Source organism: Pleurodeles waltl, unplaced genomic scaffold, assembly GCF_031143425.1.
Source record: "Pleurodeles waltl isolate 20211129_DDA unplaced genomic scaffold, aPleWal1.hap1.20221129 scaffold_70, whole genome shotgun sequence".
NCBI lineage: Eukaryota > Metazoa > Chordata > Amphibia > Caudata > Salamandridae > Pleurodeles > Pleurodeles waltl.
The window spans coordinates 1-23,698 of NW_027150391.1; the positions used below are offsets into that span (position 1 = coordinate 1).

A 23,698-nucleotide genomic window follows, 5' to 3' on the forward strand; every position below is an offset into this window, starting at 1 on the left:
CGTTTTTTATGGAATAAGGTTGACTCTAGAATGAATAATTCCCCACACACAACAGCTAGATGCAATCTGAAAAAGCCAGAGTATTCAAGGCAACTGGTTCAGGATACATCAAAGAAGGATATGGTTGAGTGCTGCTTCCACATCTTGTGAGATGACTTAAGGTAGCCCTGCTCTTTTTGCAGGACACACAGCTATGTTACATTAGCAAGTAAAGCGTTGAGATCTAGATGCATCTACGGCTAGGGGCGGCATGTTAATTCTGGGTTTTAGTCCATTTCATTCTCAGTTATGTGGGGGAAAAAATGGCACGATCTTTCTTAGAGAGGTGAATGGTATGCCCTGATTTCTTTTGCATCTCTAAATGTATGGGGTGTGGGTTTAATCACTGGGAAAGAGCAGGCTTCTGACCATTATAACTGCAGACAATTTTAATCCAGCGAGGCAACCGTACTGTATTGATATTCCAACATGAGAACAGCATTTTTGCTACCTTCCCTCTTCATGGTGTGTAGACGCATTTGTTAGCGGTTTCAAGCAGCCTTCTTAGCGCAGTAGGCAGCGCGTCAGTCTCATAATCTGAAGGTCCTGAGTTCCATCCTCAGAGAGGGCATTGCAGTGTTTCTTTTGTCAAGAGAAACATCTCAGATTTTCTCCAAATCTGTAAGCTATTACTCCACATCGCATCTTGCTCAGTTTTAAGGAGTTGGTGTCTTTCTAGATTCCCTCTTTCATATCCATGGCCACTCTCATTGTAGGTGAGTTTTAGCTGGGTCGGCTGCCGAAACATCTACCTTGGTACAATGAAACTGGAAGTCTTCCAAGTGCCTTCATATATTTAGTCAAGGCTTTGGAATGAATTCTGATCTGCAGGTCCTTGTTTACTTCTCTTCCAACATCCCTCAGAAATGACTATGTGGTCAATTTCATTGGAAAGCAGAAGAAGTCTACCCTTCTGTCCTAGCATTTATTTGGAGCTAGGGAAATGTTTCTCAATCAGAGGGGCACATAATGTTTTAACAAGAGGTAAAGCAGCTATGGAAAACAAAAAAGGGGAAACTCCTCCAAGCTGGATTTGAACCAGCGACCTAAGGATTTCTGTTTCTCCACTACAGTCCTCCGCTCTCCCAACTGAGCTATCGGAGGATTGGGCAGTACAGCTTTCCATGCTGCATTAATCTTTCTTTCAATAATGGTTGCGGCGGGAGTGGGGTGGGAGTACTGCAGTCTAATCTTGAAAATCATGAATATGACCTGCAGCTTGCTCTACAAATTGCCACTTCCTATAGTGCATTCTTAGCTACATCTTATCACCATAAAGGGGGATTGCTTACCTACCTAAATGTGCTGTGCTGGCGTGAAGGAAAGCAGGGGACCTAGAATTAGAAATCCTACAGAAAGGAGTTTTCCTGAAAGGGCATGGGGCCGAAGAATCCACAGCCCTTTGGAGGCATTTCTGGCAAAAGGATGACAGCATGGGAACATGAAGGAAAGGACAGAAAGTTAGGAGAGTCATTACTCCGTACGGAGCATGAAGAACATGCATTTTTAATGCTTCTGTGAAAGGAACTGGAAAAGCAAAACCAGTAGATTAATGGACCATTCAGAAGTGATTAGGATGAAGAAAACATTCAGTTTTTCTTAAACCTTCTGGTAAGAGTCTCGGGTTTAGAGGAAGAATTCAAATAAATGACCAAGACAGCTGTGCCCGTTTTCTATACTAAGAATGCCAAGATAAATCACCACTTTGGTTTCTTATGGAATCAAGATTATTTTTTTCTATAAACACGGGAAATGAGATAGCCCCATTTCAAAAGGTTTTGCAAGGCGAAGAAAGTGGGGTTCTGGCACCAGCTGCATGGCATCTCACTTCCTTACTCATGATGCCAGCCTAGCTATCTGTCAAAAGGCAAGATTAGCATGGCAAAAAGCTGGAGATGCCGGGGATTGAACCTGGGGCCTCATACATGCGAAGCATGCGCTCTACCACTGAGCTACATCCCGTAGGGGGTGGTTTTGCTCTACGCATGGAAACCTGGAATTCTATTGAATGTACATTCACCACATATGACACTGGAATGGGAAGCGTCAGGTGTGGAATTCCACATGACTTACAGCTGGATTTTCTAGCACCGTTTTTTATGGAATAAGGTTGACTCTAGAATGAATAATTCCCCACACACAACAGCTAGATGCAATCTGAAAAAGCCAGAGTATTCAAGGCAACTGGTTCAGGATACATCAAAGAAGGATATGGTTGAGTGCTGCTTCCACATCTTGTGAGATGACTTAAGGTATCCCTGCTCTTTTTGCAGGACACACAGCTATGTTACATTAGCAAGTAAAGCGTTGAGATCTAGATGCATCTACGGCTAGGGGCGGCATGTTAATTCTGGGTTTTAGTCCATTTCATTCTCAGTTATGTGGGGGAAAAAATGGCACGATCTTTCTTAGAGAGGTGAATGGTATGCCCTGATTTCTTTTGCATCTCTAAATGTATGGGGTGTGGGTTTAATCACTGGGAAAGAGCAGTCTTCTGACCATTATAACTGCAGACGATTTTAATCCAGCGAGGCAACCGTACTGTATTGATATTCCAACATGAGAACAGCATTTTTGCTACCTTCCCTCTTCATGGTGTGTAGACGCATTTGTTAGCGGTTTCAAGCAGCCTTCTTAGCGCAGTAGGCAGCGCGTCAGTCTCATAATCTGAAGGTCCTGAGTTCCATCCTCAGAGAGGGCATTGCAGTGTTTCTTTTGTCAAGAGAAACATCTCAGATTTTCTCCAAATCTGTAAGCTATTACTCCACATCGCATCTTGCTCAGTTTTAAGGAGTTGGTGTCTTTCTAGATTCCCTCTTTCATATCCATGGCCACTCTCATTGTAGGTGAGTTTTAGCTGGGTCGGCTGCCGAAACATCTACCTTGGTACAATGAAACTGGAAGTCTTCCAAGTGCCTTCATATATTTAGTCAAGGCTTTGGAATGAATTCTGATCTGCAGGTCCTTGTTTACTTCTCTTCCAACATCCCTCAGAAATGACTATGTGGTCAATTTCATTGGAAAGCAGAAGAAGTCTACCCTTCTGTCCTAGCATTTATTTGGAGCTAGGGAAATGTTTCTCAATCAGAGGGGCACATAATGTTTTAACAAGAGGAAAAGCAGCTATGGAAAACAAAAAAGGGGAAACTCCTCCAAGCTGGATTTGAACCAACGACCTAAGGATTTCTGTTTCTCCACTACAGTCCTCCGCTCTCCCAACTGAGCTATCGGAGGATTGGGCAGTACATCTTTCCATGCTGCATTCATCTTTCTTTCAATAATGGTTGCGGCGGGAGTGGGGTGGGAGTACTGCAGTCTAATCTTGAAAATCATGAATATGACCTGCAACTTGCTCTACAAATTGCCACTTCCTAGAGTGCATTCTCAGCTACATCTTATCACCATAAAGGGGGATTGCTTACCTACCTAAATGTGCTGTGCTGGCGTGAAGGAAAGCAGGGGACCTAGAATTAGAAATCCTACAGAAAGGAGTTTTCCTGAAAGGGCATGGGGCCGAAGAATCCACAGCCCTTTGGAGGCATTTCTGGCAAAAGGATGACAGCATGGGAACATGAAGGAAAGGACAGAAAGTTAGGAGAGTCATTACTCCGTACGGAGCATGAAGAACATGCATTTTCAATGCTTCTGTGAAAGGAACTGGAAAAGCAAAACCAGTAGATTAATGGACCATTCAGAAGTGATTAGGATGAAGAAAACATTCAGTTTTTCTTAAACCTTCTGGTAAGAGTCTCGGGTTTAGAGGAAGAATTCAAATAAATGACCAAGACAGCTGTGCCCGTTTTCTATACTAAGAATGCCAAGATAAATCACCACTTTGGTTTCTTATGGAATCAAGATTATTTTTTTCTATAAACACGGGAAATGAGATAGCCCCATTTCAAAAGGTTTTGCAAGGCGAAGAAAGTGGGGTTCTGGCACCAGCTGCATGACATCTCACTTCCTTACTCATGATGCCAGCCTAGCTATCTGTCAAAAGGCAAGATTAGCATGGCGAAAAGCTGGAGATGCTGGGGATTGAACCCGGGGCCTCATACATGCGAAGCATGCGCTCTACCACTGAGCTACATCCCCACATCCTGTAGGGGGTGGTTTTGCTCTACGCATGGAAACCTGGAATTCTATTGAATGTACATTCACCACATATGACACTGGAATGGGAAGCGTCAGGTGTGGAATTCCACATGACTTACAGCTGGATTTTCTAGCACCGTTTTTTATGGAATAAGGTTGACTCTAGAATGAATAATTCCCCACACACAACAGCTAGATGCAATCTGAAAAAGCCAGAGTATTCAAGGCAACTGGTTCAGGATACATCAAAGAAGGATATGGTTGAGTGCTGCTTCCACATCTTGTGAGATGACTTAAGGTAGCCCTGCTCTTTTTGCAGGACACACAGCTATGTTACATTAGCAAGTAAAGCGTTGAGATCTAGATGCATCTACGGCTAGGGGCGGCATGTTAATTCTGGGTTTTAGTCCATTTCATTCTCAGTTATGTGGGGGAAAAAATGGCACGATCTTTCTTAGAGAGGTGAATGGTATGCCCTGATTTCTTTTGCATCTCTAAATGTATGGGGTGTGGGTTTAATCACTGGGAAAGAGCAGGCTTCTGACCATTATAACTGCAGACAATTTTAATCCAGCGAGGCAACCGTACTGTATTGATATTCCAACATGAGAACAGCATTTTTGCTACCTTCCCTCTTCATGGTGTGTAGACGCATTTGTTAGCGGTTTCAAGCAGCCTTCTTAGCGCAGTAGGCAGCGCGTCAGTCTCATAATCTGAAGGTCCTGAGTTCCATCCTCAGAGAGGGCATTGCAGTGTTTCTTTTGTCAAGAGAAACATCTCAGATTTTCTCCAAATCTGTAAGCTATTACTCCACATCGCATCTTGCTCAGTTTTAAGGAGTTGGTGTCTTTCTAGATTCCCTCTTTCATATCCATGGCCACTCTCATTGTAGGTGAGTTTTAGCTGGGTCGGCTGCCGAAACATCTACCTTGGTACAATGAAACTGGAAGTCTTCCAAGTGCCTTCATATATTTAGTCAAGGCTTTGGAATGAATTCTGATCTGCAGGTCCTTGTTTACTTCTCTTCCAACATCCCTCAGAAATGACTATGTGGTCAATTTCATTGGAAAGCAGAAGAAGTCTACCCTTCTGTCCTAGCATTTATTTGGAGCTAGGGAAATGTTTCTCAATCAGAGGGGCACATAATGTTTTAACAAGAGGTAAAGCAGCTATGGAAAACAAAAAAGGGGAAACTCCTCCAAGCTGGATTTGAACCAGCGACCTAAGGATTTCTGTTTCTCCACTACAGTCCTCCGCTCTCCCAACTGAGCTATCGGAGGATTGGGCAGTACAGCTTTCCATGCTGCATTCATCTTTCTTTCAATAATGGTTGCGGCGGGAGTGGGGTGGGAGTACTGCAGTCTAATCTTGAAAATCATGAATATGACCTGCAGCTTGCTCTACAAATTGCCACTTCCTATAGTGCATTCTTAGCTACATCTTATCACCATAAAGGGGGATTGCTTACCTACCTAAATGTGCTGTGCTGGCGTGAAGGAAAGCAGGGGACCTAGAATTAGAAATCCTACAGAAAGGAGTTTTCCTGAAAGGGCATGGGGCCGAAGAATCCACAGCCCTTTGGAGGCATTTCTGGCAAAAGGATGACAGCATGGGAACATGAAGGAAAGGACAGAAAGTTAGGAGAGTCATTACTCCGTACGGAGCATGAAGAACATGCATTTTTAATGCTTCTGTGAAAGGAACTGGAAAAGCAAAACCAGTAGATTAATGGACCATTCAGAAGTGATTAGGATGAAGAAAACATTCAGTTTTTCTTAAACCTTCTGGTAAGAGTCTCGGGTTTAGAGGAAGAATTCAAATAAATGACCAAGACAGCTGTGCCCGTTTTCTATACTAAGAATGCCAAGATAAATCACCACTTTGGTTTCTTATGGAATCAAGATTATTTTTTTCTATAAACACGGGAAATGAGATAGCCCCATTTCAAAAGGTTTTGCAAGGCGAAGAAAGTGGGGTTCTGGCACCAGCTGCATGGCATCTCACTTCCTTACTAATGATGCCAGCCTAGCTATCTGTCAAAAGGCAAGATTAGCATGGCAAAAAGCTGGAGATGCCGGGGATTGAACCTGGGGCCTCATACATGCGAAGCATGCGCTCTACCACTGAGCTACATCCCGTAGGGGGTGGTTTTGCTCTACGCATGGAAACCTGGAATTCTATTGAATGTACATTCACCACATATGACACTGGAATGGGAAGCGTCAGGTGTGGAATTCCACATGACTTACAGCTGGATTTTCTAGCACCGTTTTTTATGGAATAAGGTTGACTCTAGAATGAATAATTCCCCACACACAACAGCTAGATGCAATCTGAAAAAGCCAGAGTATTCAAGGCAACTGGTTCAGGATACATCAAAGAAGGATATGGTTGAGTGCTGCTTCCACATCTTGTGAGATGACTTAAGGTATCCCTGCTCTTTTTGCAGGACACACAGCTATGTTACATTAGCAAGTAAAGCGTTGAGATCTAGATGCATCTACGGCTAGGGGCGGCATGTTAATTCTGGGTTTTAGTCCATTTCATTCTCAGTTATGTGGGGGAAAAAATGGCACGATCTTTCTTAGAGAGGTGAATGGTATGCCCTGATTTCTTTTGCATCTCTAAATGTATGGGGTGTGGGTTTAATCACTGGGAAAGAGCAGTCTTCTGACCATTATAACTGCAGACGATTTTAATCCAGCGAGGCAACCGTACTGTATTGATATTCCAACATGAGAACAGCATTTTTGCTACCTTCCCTCTTCATGGTGTGTAGACGCATTTGTTAGCGGTTTCAAGCAGCCTTCTTAGCGCAGTAGGCAGCGCGTCAGTCTCATAATCTGAAGGTCCTGAGTTCCATCCTCAGAGAGGGCATTGCAGTGTTTCTTTTGTCAAGAGAAACATCTCAGATTTTCTCCAAATCTGTAAGCTATTACTCCACATCGCATCTTGCTCAGTTTTAAGGAGTTGGTGTCTTTCTAGATTCCCTCTTTCATATCCATGGCCACTCTCATTGTAGGTGAGTTTTAGCTGGGTCGGCTGCCGAAACATCTACCTTGGTACAATGAAACTGGAAGTCTTCCAAGTGCCTTCATATATTTAGTCAAGGCTTTGGAATGAATTCTGATCTGCAGGTCCTTGTTTACTTCTCTTCCAACATCCCTCAGAAATGACTATGTGGTCAATTTCATTGGAAAGCAGAAGAAGTCTACCCTTCTGTCCTAGCATTTATTTGGAGCTAGGGAAATGTTTCTCAATCAGAGGGGCACATAATGTTTTAACAAGAGGAAAAGCAGCTATGGAAAACAAAAAAGGGGAAACTCCTCCAAGCTGGATTTGAACCAACGACCTAAGGATTTCTGTTTCTCCACTACAGTCCTCCGCTCTCCCAACTGAGCTATCGGAGGATTGGGCAGTACATCTTTCCATGCTGCATTCATCTTTCTTTCAATAATGGTTGCGGCGGGAGTGGGGTGGGAGTACTGCAGTCTAATCTTGAAAATCATGAATATGACCTGCAACTTGCTCTACAAATTGCCACTTCCTAGAGTGCATTCTCAGCTACATCTTATCACCATAAAGGGGGATTGCTTACCTACCTAAATGTGCTGTGCTGGCGTGAAGGAAAGCAGGGGACCTAGAATTAGAAATCCTACAGAAAGGAGTTTTCCTGAAAGGGCATGGGGCCGAAGAATCCACAGCCCTTTGGAGGCATTTCTGGCAAAAGGATGACAGCATGGGAACATGAAGGAAAGGACAGAAAGTTAGGAGAGTCATTACTCCGTACGGAGCATGAAGAACATGCATTTTTAATGCTTCTGTGAAAGGAACTGGAAAAGCAAAACCAGTAGATTAATGGACCATTCAGAAGTGATTAGGATGAAGAAAACATTCAGTTTTTCTTAAACCTTCTGGTAAGAGTCTCGGGTTTAGAGGAAGAATTCAAATAAATGACCAAGACAGCTGTGCCCGTTTTCTATACTAAGAATGCCAAGATAAATCACCACTTTGGTTTCTTATGGAATCAAGATTATTTTTTTCTATAAACACGGGAAATGAGATAGCCCCATTTCAAAAGGTTTTGCAAGGCGAAGAAAGTGGGGTTCTGGCACCAGCTGCATGACATCTCACTTCCTTACTCATGATGCCAGCCTAGCTATCTGTCAAAAGGCAAGATTAGCATGGCGAAAAGCTGGAGATGCCGGGGATTGAACCCGGGGCCTCATACATGCGAAGCATGCGCTCTACCACTGAGCTACATCCCCACATCCTGTAGGGGGTGGTTTTGCTCTACGCATGGAAACCTGGAATTCTATTGAATGTACATTCACCACATATGACACTGGAATGGGAAGCGTCAGGTGTGGAATTCCACATGACTTACAGCTGGATTTTCTAGCACCGTTTTTTATGGAATAAGGTTGACTCTAGAATGAATAATTCCCCACACACAACAGCTAGATGCAATCTGAAAAAGCCAGAGTATTCAAGGCAACTGGTTCAGGATACATCAAAGAAGGATATGGTTGAGTGCTGCTTCCACATCTTGTGAGATGACTTAAGGTAGCCGTGCTCTTTTTGCAGGACACACAGCTATGTTACATTAGCAAGTAAAGCGTTGAGATCTAGATGCATCTACGGCTAGGGTCGGCATGTTAATTCTGGGTTTTAGTCAATTTCATTCTCAGTTATGTGGGGGAAAAAATGGCACGATCTTTCTTAGAGAGGTGAATGGTATGCCCTGATTTCTTTTGCATCTCTAAATGTATGGGGTGTGGGTTTAATCACTGGGAAAGAGCAGTATTCTGACCATTATAACTGCAGACGATTTTAATCCAGCGAGGCAACCGTACTGTATTGATATTCCAACATGAGAACAGCATTTTTGCTACCTTCCCTCTTCATGGTGTGTAGACGCATTTGTTAGCGGTTTCAAGCAGCCTTCTTAGCGCAGTAGGCAGCGCGTCAGTCTCATGATCTGAAGGTCCTGAGTTCCATCCTCAGAGAGGGCATTGCAGTGTTTCTTTTGTCAAGAGAAACATCTCAGATTTTCTCCAAATCTGTAAGCTATTACTCCACATCACATCTTGCTCAGTTTTAAGGAGTTGGTGTCTTTCTAGATTCCCTCTTTCATATCCATGGCCACTCTCATTGTAGGTGAGTTTTAGCTGGGTCGGCTGCCGAAACATCTACCTTGGTACAATGAAACTGGAAGTCTTCCAAGTGCCTTCATATATTTAGTCAAGGCTTTGGAATGAATTCTGATCTGCAGGTCCTTGTTTACTTCTCTTACAACATCCCTCAGAAATGACTATGTGGTCAATTTCATTGGAAAGCAGAAGAAGTCTACCCTTCTGTCCTAGCATTTATTTGGAGCTAGGGAAATGTTTCTCAATCAGGGGGGCACATAATGTTTTAACAAGAGAGTAAGCAGCTATGGAAAAGAAAAAAGGGGAAACTCCTCCAAGCCGGATTAGAACCAGCAACCTAAGGATTTCTGTTTCTCCACTACAGTCCTCCTCTCTCCCAACTGAGATATCGGAGGATTTGGCAGTACAGCTTTCCATGCTGCATTCATCTTTCTTTCAATAATGGTTGCGGCGGGAGTGGGGTGGGAGTACTGCAGTCTAATCTTGAAAATCATGAATATGACCTGCAGCTTGCTCTACAAATTGCCACTTCCCAGAGTGCATTCTCAGCTACATCTTATCACCATAAAGGGGGATTGCTTACCTACCTAAATGTGCTGTGCTGGCGTGAAGGAAAGCAGGGGACCTAGAATTAGAAATCCTACAGAAAGGAGTTTTCCTGAAAGGGCATGGGGCCGAAGAATCCACAGCCCTTTGGAGGCATTTCTGGCAAAAGGATGACAGCATGGGAACATGAAGGAAAGGACAGAAAGTTAGGAGAGTCATTACTCCGTACGGAGCATGAAGAACATGCATTTTTAATGCTTCTGTGAAAGGAACTGGAAAAGCAAAACCAGTAGATTAATGGACCATTCAGAAGTGATTAGGATGAAGAAAACATTCAGTTTTTCTTAAACCTTCTGGTAAGAGTCTCGGGTTTAGAGGAAGAATTCAAATAAATGACCAAGACAGCTGTGCCCGTTTTCTATACTAAGAATGCCAAGATAAATCACCACTTTGGTTTCTTATGGAATCAAGATTATTTTTTTCTATAAACACGGGAAATGAGATAGCCCCATTTCAAAAGGTTTTGCAAGGCGAAGAAAGTGGGGTTCTGGCACCAGCTGCATGACATCTCACTTCCTTACTCATGATGCCAGCCTAGCTATCTGTCAAAAGGCAAGATTAGCATGGCGAAAAGCTGGAGATGCTGGGGATTGAACCCGGGGCCTCATACATGCGAAGCATGCGCTCTACCACTGAGCTACATCCCCACATCCTGTAGGGGGTGGTTTTGCTCTACGCATGGAAACCTGGAATTCTATTGAATGTACATTCACCACATATGACACTGGAATGGGAAGCGTCAGGTGTGGAATTCCACATGACTTACAGCTGGATTTTCTAGCACCGTTTTTTATGGAATAAGGTTGACTCTAGAATGAATAATTCCCCACACACAACAGCTAGATGCAATCTGAAAAAGCCAGAGTATTCAAGGCAACTGGTTCAGGATACATCAAAGAAGGATATGGTTGAGTGCTGCTTCCACATCTTGTGAGATGACTTAAGGTAGCCCTGCTCTTTTTGCAGGACACACAGCTATGTTACATTAGCAAGTAAAGCGTTGAGATCTAGATGCATCTACGGCTAGGGGCGGCATGTTAATTCTGGGTTTTAGTCCATTTCATTCTCAGTTATGTGGGGGAAAAAATGGCACGATCTTTCTTAGAGAGGTGAATGGTATGCCCTGATTTCTTTTGCATCTCTAAATGTATGGGGTGTGGGTTTAATCACTGGGAAAGAGCAGTCTTCTGACCATTATAACTGCAGACAATTTTAATCCAGCGAGGCAACCGTACTGTATTGATATTCCAACATGAGAACAGCATTTTTGCTACCTTCCCTCTTCATGGTGTGTAGACGCATTTGTTAGCGGTTTCAAGCAGCCTTCTTAGCGCAGTAGGCAGCGCGTCAGTCTCATAATCTGAAGGTCCTGAGTTCCATCCTCAGAGAGGGCATTGCAGTGTTTCTTTTGTCAAGAGAAACATCTCAGATTTTCTCCAAATCTGTAAGCTATTACTCCACATCGCATCTTGCTCAGTTTTAAGGAGTTGGTGTCTTTCTAGATTCCCTCTTTCATATCCATGGCCACTCTCATTGTAGGTGAGTTTTAGCTGGGTCGGCTGCCGAAACATCTACCTTGGTACAATTAAACTGGAAGTCTTCCAAGTGCCTTCATATATTTAGTCAAGGCTTTGGAATGAATTCTGATCTGCAGGTCCTTGTTTACTTCTCTTCCAACATCCCTCAGAAATGACTATGTGGTCAATTTCATTGGAAAGCAGAAGAAGTCTACCCTTCTGTCCTAGCATTTATTTGGAGCTAGGGAAATGTTTCTCAATCAGAGGGGCACATAATGTTTTAACAAGAGGTAAAGCAGCTATGGAAAACAAAAAAGGGGAAACTCCTCCAAGCTGGATTTGAACCAGCGACCTAAGGATTTCTGTTTCTCCACTACAGTCCTCCGCTCTCCCAACTGAGCTATCGGAGGATTGGGCAGTACAGCTTTCCATGCTGCATTCATCTTTCTTTCAATAATGGTTGCGGCGGGAGTGGGGTGGGAGTACTGCAGTCTAATCTTGAAAATCATGAATATGACCTGCAGCTTGCTCTACAAATTGCCACTTCCTATAGTGCATTCTTAGCTACATCTTATCACCATAAAGGGGGATTGCTTACCTACCTAAATGTGCTGTGCTGGCGTGAAGGAAAGCAGGGGACCTAGAATTAGAAATCCTACAGAAAGGAGTTTTCCTGAAAGGGCATGGGGCCGAAGAATCCACAGCCCTTTGGAGGCATTTCTGGCAAAAGGATGACAGCATGGGAACATGAAGGAAAGGACAGAAAGTTAGGAGAGTCATTACTCCGTACGGAGGATGAAGAACATGCATTTTTAATGCTTCTGTGAAAGGAACTGGAAAAGCAAAACCAGTAGATTAATGGACCATTCAGAAGTGATTAGGATGAAGAAAACATTCAGTTTTTCTTAAACCTTCTGGTAAGAGTCTCGGGTTTAGAGGAAGAATTCAAATAAATGACCAAGACAGCTGTGCCCGTTTTCTATACTAAGAATGCCAAGATAAATCACCACTTTGGTTTCTTATGGAATCAAGATTATTTTTTTCTATAAACACGGGAAATGAGATAGCCCCATTTCAAAAGGTTTTGCAAGGCGAAGAAAGTGGGGTTCTGGCACCAGCTGCATGACATCTCACTTCCTTACTCATGATGCCAGCCTAGCTATCTGTCAAAAGGCAAGATTAGCATGGCGAAAAGCTGGAGATGCTGGGGATTGAACCCGGGGCCTCATACATGCGAAGCATGCGCTCTACCACTGAGCTACATCCCCACATCCTGTAGGGGGTGGTTTTGCTCTACGCATGGAAACCTGGAATTCTATTGAATGTACATTCACCACATATGACACTGGAATGGGAAGCGTCAGGTGTGGAATTCCACATGACTTACAGCTGGATTTTCTAGCACCGTTTTTTATGGAATAAGGTTGACTCTAGAATGAATAATTCCCCACACACAACAGCTAGATGCAATCTGAAAAAGCCAGAGTATTCAAGGCAACTGGTTCAGGATACATCAAAGAAGGATATGGTTGAGTGCTGCTTCCACATCTTGTGAGATGACTTAAGGTAGCCCTGCTCTTTTTGCAGGACACACAGCTATGTTACATTAGCAAGTAAAGCGTTGAGATCTAGATGCATCTACGGCTAGGGGCGGCATGTTAATTCTGGGTTTTAGTCCATTTCATTCTCAGTTATGTGGGGGAAAAAATGGCACGATCTTTCTTAGAGAGGTGAATGGTATGCCCTGATTTCTTTTGCATCTCTAAATGTATGGGGTGTGGGTTTAATCACTGGGAAAGAGCAGTCTTCTGACCATTATAACTGCAGACAATTTTAATCCAGCGAGGCAACCGTACTGTATTGATATTCCAACATGAGAACAGCATTTTTGCTACCTTCCCTCTTCATGGTGTGTAGACGCATTTGTTAGCGGTTTCAAGCAGCCTTCTTAGCGCAGTAGGCAGCGCGTCAGTCTCATAATCTGAAGGTCCTGAGTTCCATCCTCAGAGAGGGCATTGCAGTGTTTCTTTTGTCAAGAGAAACATCTCAGATTTTCTCCAAATCTGTAAGCTATTACTCCACATCGCATCTTGCTCAGTTTTAAGGAGTTGGTGTCTTTCTAGATTCCCTCTTTCATATCCATGGCCACTCTCATTGTAGGTGAGTTTTAGCTGGGTCGGCTGCCGAAACATCTACCTTGGTACAATTAAACTGGAAGTCTTCCAAGTGCCTTCATATATTTAGTCAAGGCTTTGGAATGAATTCTGATCTGCAGGTCCTTGTTTACTTCTCTTCCAACATCCCTCAGAAATGACTATGTGGTCAATTTCATTGGAAAGCAGAAGAAGTCTACCCTTCTGTCCTAGCATTTATTTGGAGCTAGGGAAATGTTTCTCAATCAGAGGGGCACATAATGTTTTAACAAGAGGTAAAGCAGCTATGGAAAACAAAAAAGGGGAAACTCCTCCAAGCTGGATTTGAACCAGCGACCTAAGGATTTCTGTTTCTCCACTACAGTCCTCCGCTCTCCCAACTGAGCTATCGGAGGATTGGGCAGTACAGCTTTCCATGCTGCATTCATCTTTCTTTCAATAATGGTTGCGGCGGGAGTGGGGTGGGAGTACTGCAGTCTAATCTTGAAAATCATGAATATGACCTGCAGCTTGCTCTACAAATTGCCACTTCCTATAGTGCATTCTTAGCTACATCTTATCACCATAAAGGGGGATTGCTTACCTACCTAAATGTGCTGTGCTGGCGTGAAGGAAAGCAGGGGACCTAGAATTAGAAATCCTACAGAAAGGAGTTTTCCTGAAAGGGCATGGGGCCGAAGAATCCACAGCCCTTTGGAGGCATTTCTGGCAAAAGGATGACAGCATGGGAACATGAAGGAAAGGACAGAAAGTTAGGAGAGTCATTACTCCGTACGGAGGATGAAGAACATGCATTTTTAATGCTTCTGTGAAAGGAACTGGAAAAGCAAAACCAGTAGATTAATGGACCATTCAGAAGTGATTAGGATGAAGAAAACATTCAGTTTTTCTTAAACCTTCTGGTAAGAGTCTCGGGTTTAGAGGAAGAATTCAAATAAATGACCAAGACAGCTGTGCCCGTTTTCTATACTAAGAATGCCAAGATAAATCACCACTTTGGTTTCTTATGGAATCAAGATTATTTTTTTCTATAAACACGGGAAATGAGATAGCCCCATTTCAAAAGGTTTTGCAAGGCGAAGAAAGTGGGGTTCTGGCACCAGCTGCATGGCATCTCACTTCCTTACTCATGATGCCAGCCTAGCTATCTGTCAAAAGGCAAGATTAGCATGGCAAAAAGCTGGAGATGCCGGGGATTGAACCTGGGGCCTCATACATGCGAAGCATGCGCTCTACCACTGAGCTACATCCCGTAGGGGGTGGTTTTGCTCTACGCATGGAAACCTGGAATTCTATTGAATGTACATTCACCACATATGACACTGGAATGGGAAGCGTCAGGTGTGGAATTCCACATGACTTACAGCTGGATTTTCTAGCACCGTTTTTTATGGAATAAGGTTGACTCTAGAATGAATAATTCCCCACACACAACAGCTAGATGCAATCTGAAAAAGCCAGAGTATTCAAGGCAACTGGTTCAGGATACATCAAAGAAGGATATGGTTGAGTGCTGCTTCCACATCTTGTGAGATGACTTAAGGTAGCCCTGCTCTTTTTGCAGGACACACAGCTATGTTACATTAGCAAGTAAAGCGTTGAGATCTAGATGCATCTACGGCTAGGGGCGGCATGTTAATTCTGGGTTTTAGTCCATTTCATTCTCAGTTATGTGGGGGAAAAAATGGCACGATCTTTCTTAGAGAGGTGAATGGTATGCCCTGATTTCTTTTGCATCTCTAAATGTATGGGGTGTGGGTTTAATCACTGGGAAAGAGCAGTCTTCTGACCATTATAACTGCAGACGATTTTAATCCAGCGAGGCAACCGTACTGTATTGATATTCCAACATGAGAACAGCATTTTTGCTACCTTCCCTCTTCATGGTGTGTAGACGCATTTGTTAGCGGTTTCAAGCAGCCTTCTTAGCGCAGTAGGCAGCGCGTCAGTCTCATAATCTGAAGGTCCTGAGTTCCATCCTCAGAGAGGGCATTGCAGTGTTTCTTTTGTCAAGAGAAACATCTCAGATTTTCTCCAAATCTGTAAGCTATTACTCCACATCGCATCTTGCTCAGTTTTAAGGAGTTGGTGTCTTTCTAGATTCCCTCTTTCATATCCATGGCCACTCTCATTGTAGGTGAGTTTTAGCTGGGTCGGCTGCCGAAACATCTACCTTGGTACAATGAAACTGGAAGTCTTCCAAGTGCCTTCATATATTTAGTCAAGGCTTTGGAATGAATTCTGATCTGCAGGTCCTTGTTTACTTCTCTTCCAACATCCCTCAGAAATGACTATGTGGTCAATTTCATTGGAAAGCAGAAGAAGTCTACCCTTCTGTCCTAGCATTTATTTGGAGCTAGGGAAATGTTTCTCAATCAGAGGGGCACATAATGTTTTAACAAGAGGTAAAGCAGCTATGGAAAACAAAAAAGGGGAAACTCCTCCTAGCCGGATTTGAACCAGCGACCTAAGGATTTCTGTTTCTCCACTACAGTCCTCCGCTCTCCCAACTGAGCTATCGGAGGATTGGGCAGTACAGCTTTCCATGCTGCATTCATCTTTCTTTCAATAATGGTTGCGGCGGGAGTGGGGTGGGAGTACTGCAGTCTAATCTTGAAAATCATGAATATGACCTGCAGCTTGCTCTACAAATTGCCACTTCATATAGTGCATTCTCAGCTACATCTTATCACCATAAAGGGGGATTGCTTACCTACCTAAATGTGCTGTGCTGGCGTGAAGGAAAGCAGGGGACCTAGAATTAGAAATCCTACAGAAAGGAGTTTTCCTGAAAGGGCATGGGGCCGAAGAATCCACAGCCCTTTGGAGGCATTTCTGGCAAAAGGATGACAGCATGGGAACATGAAGGAAAGGACAGAAAGTTAGGAGAGTCATTACTCCGTACGGAGCATGAAGAACATGCATTTTTAATGCTTCTGTGAAAGGAACTGGAAAAGCAAAACCAGTAGATTAATGGACCATTCAGAAGTGATTAGGATGAAGAAAACATTCAGTTTTTCTTAAACCTTCTGGTAAGAGTCTCGGGTTTAGAGGAAGAATTCAAATAAATGACCAAGACAGCTGTGCCCGTTTTCTATACTAAGAATGCCAAGATAAATCACCACTTTGGTTTCTTATGGAATCAAGATTATTTTTTTCTATAAACACGGGAAATGAGATAGCCCCATTTCAAAAGGTTTTGCAAGGCGAAGAAAGTGGGGTTCTGGCACCAGCTGCATGACATCTCACTTCCTTACTCATGATGCCAGCCTAGCTATCTGTCAAAAGGCAAGATTAGCATGGCGAAAAGCTGGAGATGCTGGGGATTGAACCCGGGGCCTCATACATGCGAAGCATGCGCTCTACCACTGAGCTACATCCCCACATCCTGTAGGGGGTGGTTTTGCTCTACGCATGGAAACCTGGAATTCTATTGAATGTACATTCACCACATATGACACTGGAATGGGAAGCGTCAGGTGTGGAATTCCACATGACTTACAGCTGGATTTTCTAGCACCGTTTTTTATGGAATAAGGTTGACTCTAGAATGAATAATTCCCCACACACAACAGCTAGATGCAATCTGAAAAAGCCAGAGTATTCAAGGCAACTGGTTCAGGATACATCAAAGAAGGATATGGTTGAGTGCTGCTTCCACATCTTGTGAGATGACTTAAGGTAGCCCTGCTCTTTTTGCAGGACACACAGCTATGTTACATTAGCAAGTAAAGCGTTGAGATCTAGATGCATCTACGGCTAGGGGCGGCATGTTAATTCTGGGTTTTAGTCCATTTCATTCTCAGTTATGTGGGGGAAAAAATGGCACGATCTTTCTTAGAGAGGTGAATGGTATGCCCTGATTTCTTTTGCATCTCTAAATGTATGGGGTGTGGGTTTAATCACTGGGAAAGAGCAGGCTTCTGACCATTATAACTGCAGACAATTTTAATCCAGCGAGGCAACCGTACTGTATTGATATTCCAACATGAGAACAGCATTTTTGCTACCTTCCCTCTTCATGGTGTGTAGACGCATTTGTTAGCGGTTTCAAGCAGCCTTCTTAGCGCAGTAGGCAGCGCGTCAGTCTCATAATCTGAAGGTCCTGAGTTCCATCCTCAGAGAGGGCATTGCAGTGTTTCTTTTGTCAAGAGAAACATCTCAGATTTTCTCCAAATCTGTAAGCTATTACTCCACATCGCATCTTGCTCAGTTTTAAGGAGTTGGTGTCTTTCTAGATTCCCTCTTTCATATCCATGGCCACTCTCATTGTAGGTGAGTTTTAGCTGGGTCGGCTGCCGAAACATCTACCTTGGTACAATGAAACTGGAAGTCTTCCAAGTGCCTTCATATATTTAGTCAAGGCTTTGGAATGAATTCTGATCTGCAGGTCCTTGTTTACTTCTCTTCCAACATCCCTCAGAAATGACTATGTGGTCAATTTCATTGGAAAGCAGAAGAAGTCTACCCTTCTGTCCTAGCATTTATTTGGAGCTAGGGAAATGTTTCTCAATCAGAGGGGCACATAATGTTTTAACAAGAGGTAAAGCAGCTATGGAAAACAAAAAAGGGGAAACTCCTCCAAGCTGGATTTGAACCAGCGACCTAAGGATTTCTGTTTCTCCACTACAGTCCTCCGCTCTCCCAACTGAGCTATCGGAGGATTGGGCAGTACAGCTTTCCATGCTGCATTCATCTTTCTTTCAATAATGGTTGCGGCGGGAGTGGGGTGGGAGTACTGCAGTCTAATCTTGAAAATCATGAATATGACCTGCAGCTTGCTCTACAAATTGCCACTTCCTATAGTGCATTCTTAGCTACATCTTATCACCATAAAGGGGGATTGCTTACCTACCTAAATGTGCTGTGCTGGCGTGAAGGAAAGCAGGGGACCTAGAATTAGAAATCCTACAGAAAGGAGTTTTCCTGAAAGGGCATGGGGCCGAAGAATCCACAGCCCTTTGGAGGCATTTCTGGCAAAAGGATGACAGCATGGGAACATGAAGGAAAGGACAGAAAGTTAGGAGAGTCATTACTCCGTACGGAGGATGAAGAACATGCATTTTTAATGCTTCTGTGAAAGGAACTGGAAAAGCAAAACCAGTAGATTAATGGACCATTCAGAAGTGATTAGGATGAAGAAAACATTCAGTTTTTCTTAAACCTTCTGGTAAGAGTCTCGGGTTTAGAGGAAGAATTCAAATAAATGACCAAGACAGCTGTGCCCGTTTTCTATACTAAGAATGCCAAGATAAATCACCACTTTGGTTTCTTATGGAATCAAGATTATTTTTTTCTATAAACACGGGAAATGAGATAGCCCCATTTCAAAAGGTTTTGCAAGGCGAAGAAAGTGGGGTTCTGGCACCAGCTGCATGGCATCTCACTTCCTTACTCATGATGCCAGCCTAGCTATCTGTCAAAAGGCAAGATTAGCATGGCAAAAAGCTGGAGATGCCGGGGATTGAACCTGGGGCCTCATACATGCGAAGCATGCGCTCTACCACTGAGCTACATCCAGTAGGGGGTGGTTTTGCTCTACGCATGGAAACCTGGAATTCTATTGAATGTACATTCACCACATATGACACTGGAATGGGAAGCGTCAGGTGTGGAATTCCACATGACTTACAGCTGGATTTTCTAGCACCGTTTTTTATGGAATAAGGTTGACTCTAGAATGAATAATTCCCCACACACAACAGCTAGATGCAATCTGAAAAAGCCAGAGTATTCAAGGCAACTGGTTCAGGATACATCAAAGAAGGATATGGTTGAGTGCTGCTTCCACATCTTGTGAGATGACTTAAGGTAGCCCTGCTCTTTTTGCAGGACACACAGCTATGTTACATTAGCAAGTAAAGCGTTGAGATCTAGATGCATCTACGGCTAGGGGCGGCATGTTAATTCTGGGTTTTAGTCCATTTCATTCTCAGTTATGTGGGGGAAAAAATGGCACGATCTTTCTTAGAGAGGTGAATGGTATGCCCTGATTTCTTTTGCATCTCTAAATGTATGGGGTGTGGGTTTAATCACTGGGAAAGAGCAGTCTTCTGACCATTATAACTGCAGACGATTTTAATCCAGCGAGGCAACCGTACTGTATTGATATTCCAACATGAGAACAGCATTTTTGCTACCTTCCCTCTTCATGGTGTGTAGACGCATTTGTTAGCGGTTTCAAGCAGCCTTCTTAGCGCAGTAGGCAGCGCGTCAGTCTCATAATCTGAAGGTCCTGAGTTCCATCCTCAGAGAGGGCATTGCAGTGTTTCTTTTGTCAAGAGAAACATCTCAGATTTTCTCCAAATCTGTAAGCTATTACTCCACATCGCATCTTGCTCAGTTTTAAGGAGTTGGTGTCTTTCTAGATTCCCTCTTTCATATCCATGGCCACTCTCATTGTAGGTGAGTTTTAGCTGGGTCGGCTGCCGAAACATCTACCTTGGTACAATGAAACTGGAAGTCTTCCAAGTGCCTTCATATATTTAGTCAAGGCTTTGGAATGAATTCTGATCTGCAGGTCCTTGTTTACTTCTCTTCCAACATCCCTCAGAAATGACTATGTGGTCAATTTCATTGGAAAGCAGAAGAAGTCTACCCTTCTGTCCTAGCATTTATTTGGAGCTAGGGAAATGTTTCTCAATCAGAGGGGCACATAATGTTTTAACAAGAGGTAAAGCAGCTATGGAAAACAAAAAAGGGGAAACTCCTCCTAGCCGGATTTGAACCAGCGACCTAAGGATTTCTGTTTCTCCACTACAGTCCTCCGCTCTCCCAACTGAGCTATCGGAGGATTGGGCAGTACAGCTTTCCATGCTGCATTCATCTTTCTTTCAATAATGGTTGCGGCGGGAGTGGGGTGGGAGTACTGCAGTCTAATCTTGAAAATCATGAATATGACCTGCAGCTTGCTCTACAAATTGCCACTTCATATAGTGCATTCTCAGCTACATCTTATCACCATAAAGGGGGATTGCTTACCTACCTAAATGTGCTGTGCTGGCGTGAAGGAAAGCAGGGGACCTAGAATTAGAAATCCTACAGAAAGGAGTTTTCCTGAAAGGGCATGGGGCCGAAGAATCCACAGCCCTTTGGAGGCATTTCTGGCAAAAGGATGACAGCATGGGAACATGAAGGAAAGGACAGAAAGTTAGGAGAGTCATTACTCCGTACGGAGCATGAAGAACATGCATTTTTAATGCTTCTGTGAAAGGAACTGGAAAAGCAAAACCAGTAGATTAATGGACCATTCAGAAGTGATTAGGATGAAGAAAACATTCAGTTTTTCTTAAACCTTCTGGTAAGAGTCTCGGGTTTAGAGGAAGAATTCAAATAAATGACCAAGACAGCTGTGCCCGTTTTCTATACTAAGAATGCCAAGATAAATCACCACTTTGGTTTCTTATGGAATCAAGATTATTTTTTTCTATAAACACGGGAAATGAGATAGCCCCATTTCAAAAGGTTTTGCAAGGCGAAGAAAGTGGGGTTCTGGCACCAGCTGCATGACATCTCACTTCCTTACTCATGATGCCAGCCTAGCTATCTGTCAAAAGGCAAGATTAGCATGGCGAAAAGCTGGAGATGCTGGGGATTGAACCCGGGGCCTCATACATGCGAAGCATGCGCTCTACCACTGAGCTACATCCCCACATCCTGTAGGGGGTGGTTTTGCTCTACGCATGGAAACCTGGAATTCTATTGAATGTACATTCACCACATATGACACTGGAATGGGAAGCGTCAGGTGTGGAATTCCACATGACTTACAGCTGGATTTTCTAGCACCGTTTTTTATGGAATAAGGTTGACTCTAGAATGAATAATTCCCCACACACAACAGCTAGATGCAATCTGAAAAAGCCAGAGTATTCAAGGCAACTGGTTCAGGATACATCAAAGAAGGATATGGTTGAGTGCTGCTTCCACATCTTGTGAGATGACTTAAGGTAGCCCTGCTCTTTTTGCAGGACACACAGCTATGTTACATTAGCAAGTAAAGCGTTGAGATCTAGATGCATCTACGGCTAGGGGCGGCATGTTAATTCTGGGTTTTAGTCCATTTCATTCTCAGTTATGTGGGGGAAAAAATGGCACGATCTTTCTTAGAGAGGTGAATGGTATGCCCTGATTTCTTTTGCATCTCTAAATGTATGGGGTGTGGGTTTAATCACTGGGAAAGAGCAGTCTTCTGACCATTATAACTGCAGACGATTTTAATCCAGCGAGGCAACCGTACTGTATTGATATTCCAACATGAGAACAGCATTTTTGCTACCTTCCCTCTTCATGGTGTGTAGACGCATTTGTTAGCGGTTTCAAGCAGCCTTCTTAGCGCAGTAGGCAGCGCGTCAGTCTCATAATCTGAAGGTCCTGAGTTCCATCCTCAGAGAGGGCATTGCAGTGTTTCTTTTGTCAAGAGAAACATCTCAGATTTTCTCCAAATCTGTAAGCTATTACTCCACATCGCATCTTGCTCAGTTTTAAGGAGTTGGTGTCTTTCTAGATTCCCTCTTTCATATCCATGGCCACTCTCATTGTAGGTGAGTTTTAGCTGGGTCGGCTGCCGAAACATCTACCTTGGTACAATGAAACTGGAAGTCTTCCAAGTGCCTTCATATATTTAGTCAAGGCTTTGGAATGAATTCTGATCTGCAGGTCCTTGTTTACTTCTCTTCCAACATCCCTCAGAAATGACTATGTGGTCAATTTCATTGGAAAGCAGAAGAAGTCTACCCTTCTGTCCTAGCATTTATTTGGAGCTAGGGAAATGTTTCTCAATCAGAGGGGCACATAATGTTTTAACAAGAGGTAAAGCAGCTATGGAAAACAAAAAAGGGGAAACTCCTCCTAGCCGGATTTGAACCAGCGACCTAAGGATTTCTGTTTCTCCACTACAGTCCTCCGCTCTCCCAACTGAGCTATCGGAGGATTGGGCAGTACAGCTTTCCATGCTGCATTCATCTTTCTTTCAATAATGGTTGCGGCGGGAGTGGGGTGGGAGTACTGCAGTCTAATCTTGAAAATCATGAATATGACCTGCAGCTTGCTCTACAAATTGCCACTTCATATAGTGCATTCTCAGCTACATCTTATCACCATAAAGGGGGATTGCTTACCTACCTAAATGTGCTGTGCTGGCGTGAAGGAAAGCAGGGGACCTAGAATTAGAAATCCTACAGAAAGGAGTTTTCCTGAAAGGGCATGGGGCCGAAGAATCCACAGCCCTTTGGAGGCATTTCTGGCAAAAGGATGACAGCATGGGAACATGAAGGAAAGGACAGAAAGTTAGGAGAGTCATTACTCCGTACGGAGCATGAAGAACATGCATTTTTAATGCTTCTGTGAAAGGAACTGGAAAAGCAAAACCAGTAGATTAATGGACCATTCAGAAGTGATTAGGATGAAGAAAACATTCAGTTTTTCTTAAACCTTCTGGTAAGAGTCTCGGGTTTAGAGGAAGAATTCAAATAAATGACCAAGACAGCTGTGCCCGTTTTCTATACTAAGAATGCCAAGATAAATCACCACTTTGGTTTCTTATGGAATCAAGATTATTTTTTTCTATGAACACGGGAAATGAAATAGCCCCATTTCAAAAGGTTTTGCAAGGCGAAGAAAGTGGGGTTCTGGCACCAGCTGCATGACATCTCACTTCCTTACTCATGATGCCAGCCTAGCTATCTGTCAAAAGGCAAGATTAGCATGGCGAAAAGCTGGAGATGCCGGGGATTGAACCCGGGGCCTCATACATGCGAAGCATGCGCTCTACCACTGAGCTACATCCCCACATCCTGTAGGGGGTGGTTTTGCTCTACGCATGGAAACCTGGAATTCTATTGAATGTACATTCACCACATATGACACTGGAATGGGAAGCGTCAGGTGTGGAATTCCACATGACTTACAGCTGGATTTTCTAGCACCGTTTTTTATGGAATAAGGTTGACTCTAGAATGAATAATTCCCCACACACAACAGCTAGATGCAATCTGAAAAAGCCAGAGTATTCAAGGCAACTGGTTCAGGATACATCAAAGAAGGATATGGTTGAGTGCTGCTTCCACATCTTGTGAGATGACTTAAGGTAGCCCTGCTCTTTTTGCAGGACACACAGCTATGTTACATTAGCAAGTAA

At 43.4% G+C, this 23,698-nt stretch overlaps 8 non-coding genes across 8 annotated transcripts; all 8 read right to left on the reverse strand.

Annotated features, from left to right (window-relative positions):
• Nucleotides 1–4,059: 4,059 nt before the first annotated feature.
• TRNAA-CGC (transfer RNA alanine (anticodon CGC)) lies at nucleotides 4,060–4,131 on the reverse strand. The gene has a single exon. It is a non-coding gene; the product is annotated as a tRNA-Ala (tRNA).
• Nucleotides 4,132–8,327: 4,196 nt separating this feature from the next.
• On the reverse strand, nucleotides 8,328–8,399 carry TRNAA-CGC (transfer RNA alanine (anticodon CGC)). Its single transcript has one exon. It is a non-coding gene; the product is annotated as a tRNA-Ala (tRNA).
• Nucleotides 8,400–10,465: 2,066 nt separating this feature from the next.
• Nucleotides 10,466–10,537, reverse strand: TRNAA-CGC (transfer RNA alanine (anticodon CGC)). The gene has a single exon. It is a non-coding gene; the product is annotated as a tRNA-Ala (tRNA).
• A 2,066-nt stretch (nucleotides 10,538–12,603) lies between these two features.
• On the reverse strand, nucleotides 12,604–12,675 carry TRNAA-CGC (transfer RNA alanine (anticodon CGC)). The gene has a single exon. It is a non-coding gene; the product is annotated as a tRNA-Ala (tRNA).
• A 4,196-nt stretch (nucleotides 12,676–16,871) lies between these two features.
• Nucleotides 16,872–16,943, reverse strand: TRNAA-CGC (transfer RNA alanine (anticodon CGC)). The gene has a single exon. It is a non-coding gene; the product is annotated as a tRNA-Ala (tRNA).
• Nucleotides 16,944–19,009: 2,066 nt separating this feature from the next.
• Nucleotides 19,010–19,079, reverse strand: TRNAA-CGC (transfer RNA alanine (anticodon CGC)). Its single transcript has one exon. It is a non-coding gene; the product is annotated as a tRNA-Ala (tRNA).
• A 2,060-nt stretch (nucleotides 19,080–21,139) lies between these two features.
• TRNAA-CGC (transfer RNA alanine (anticodon CGC)) lies at nucleotides 21,140–21,211 on the reverse strand. Its single transcript has one exon. It is a non-coding gene; the product is annotated as a tRNA-Ala (tRNA).
• A 2,066-nt stretch (nucleotides 21,212–23,277) lies between these two features.
• TRNAA-CGC (transfer RNA alanine (anticodon CGC)) lies at nucleotides 23,278–23,349 on the reverse strand. Its single transcript has one exon. It is a non-coding gene; the product is annotated as a tRNA-Ala (tRNA).
• Nucleotides 23,350–23,698: the final 349 nt, after the last annotated feature.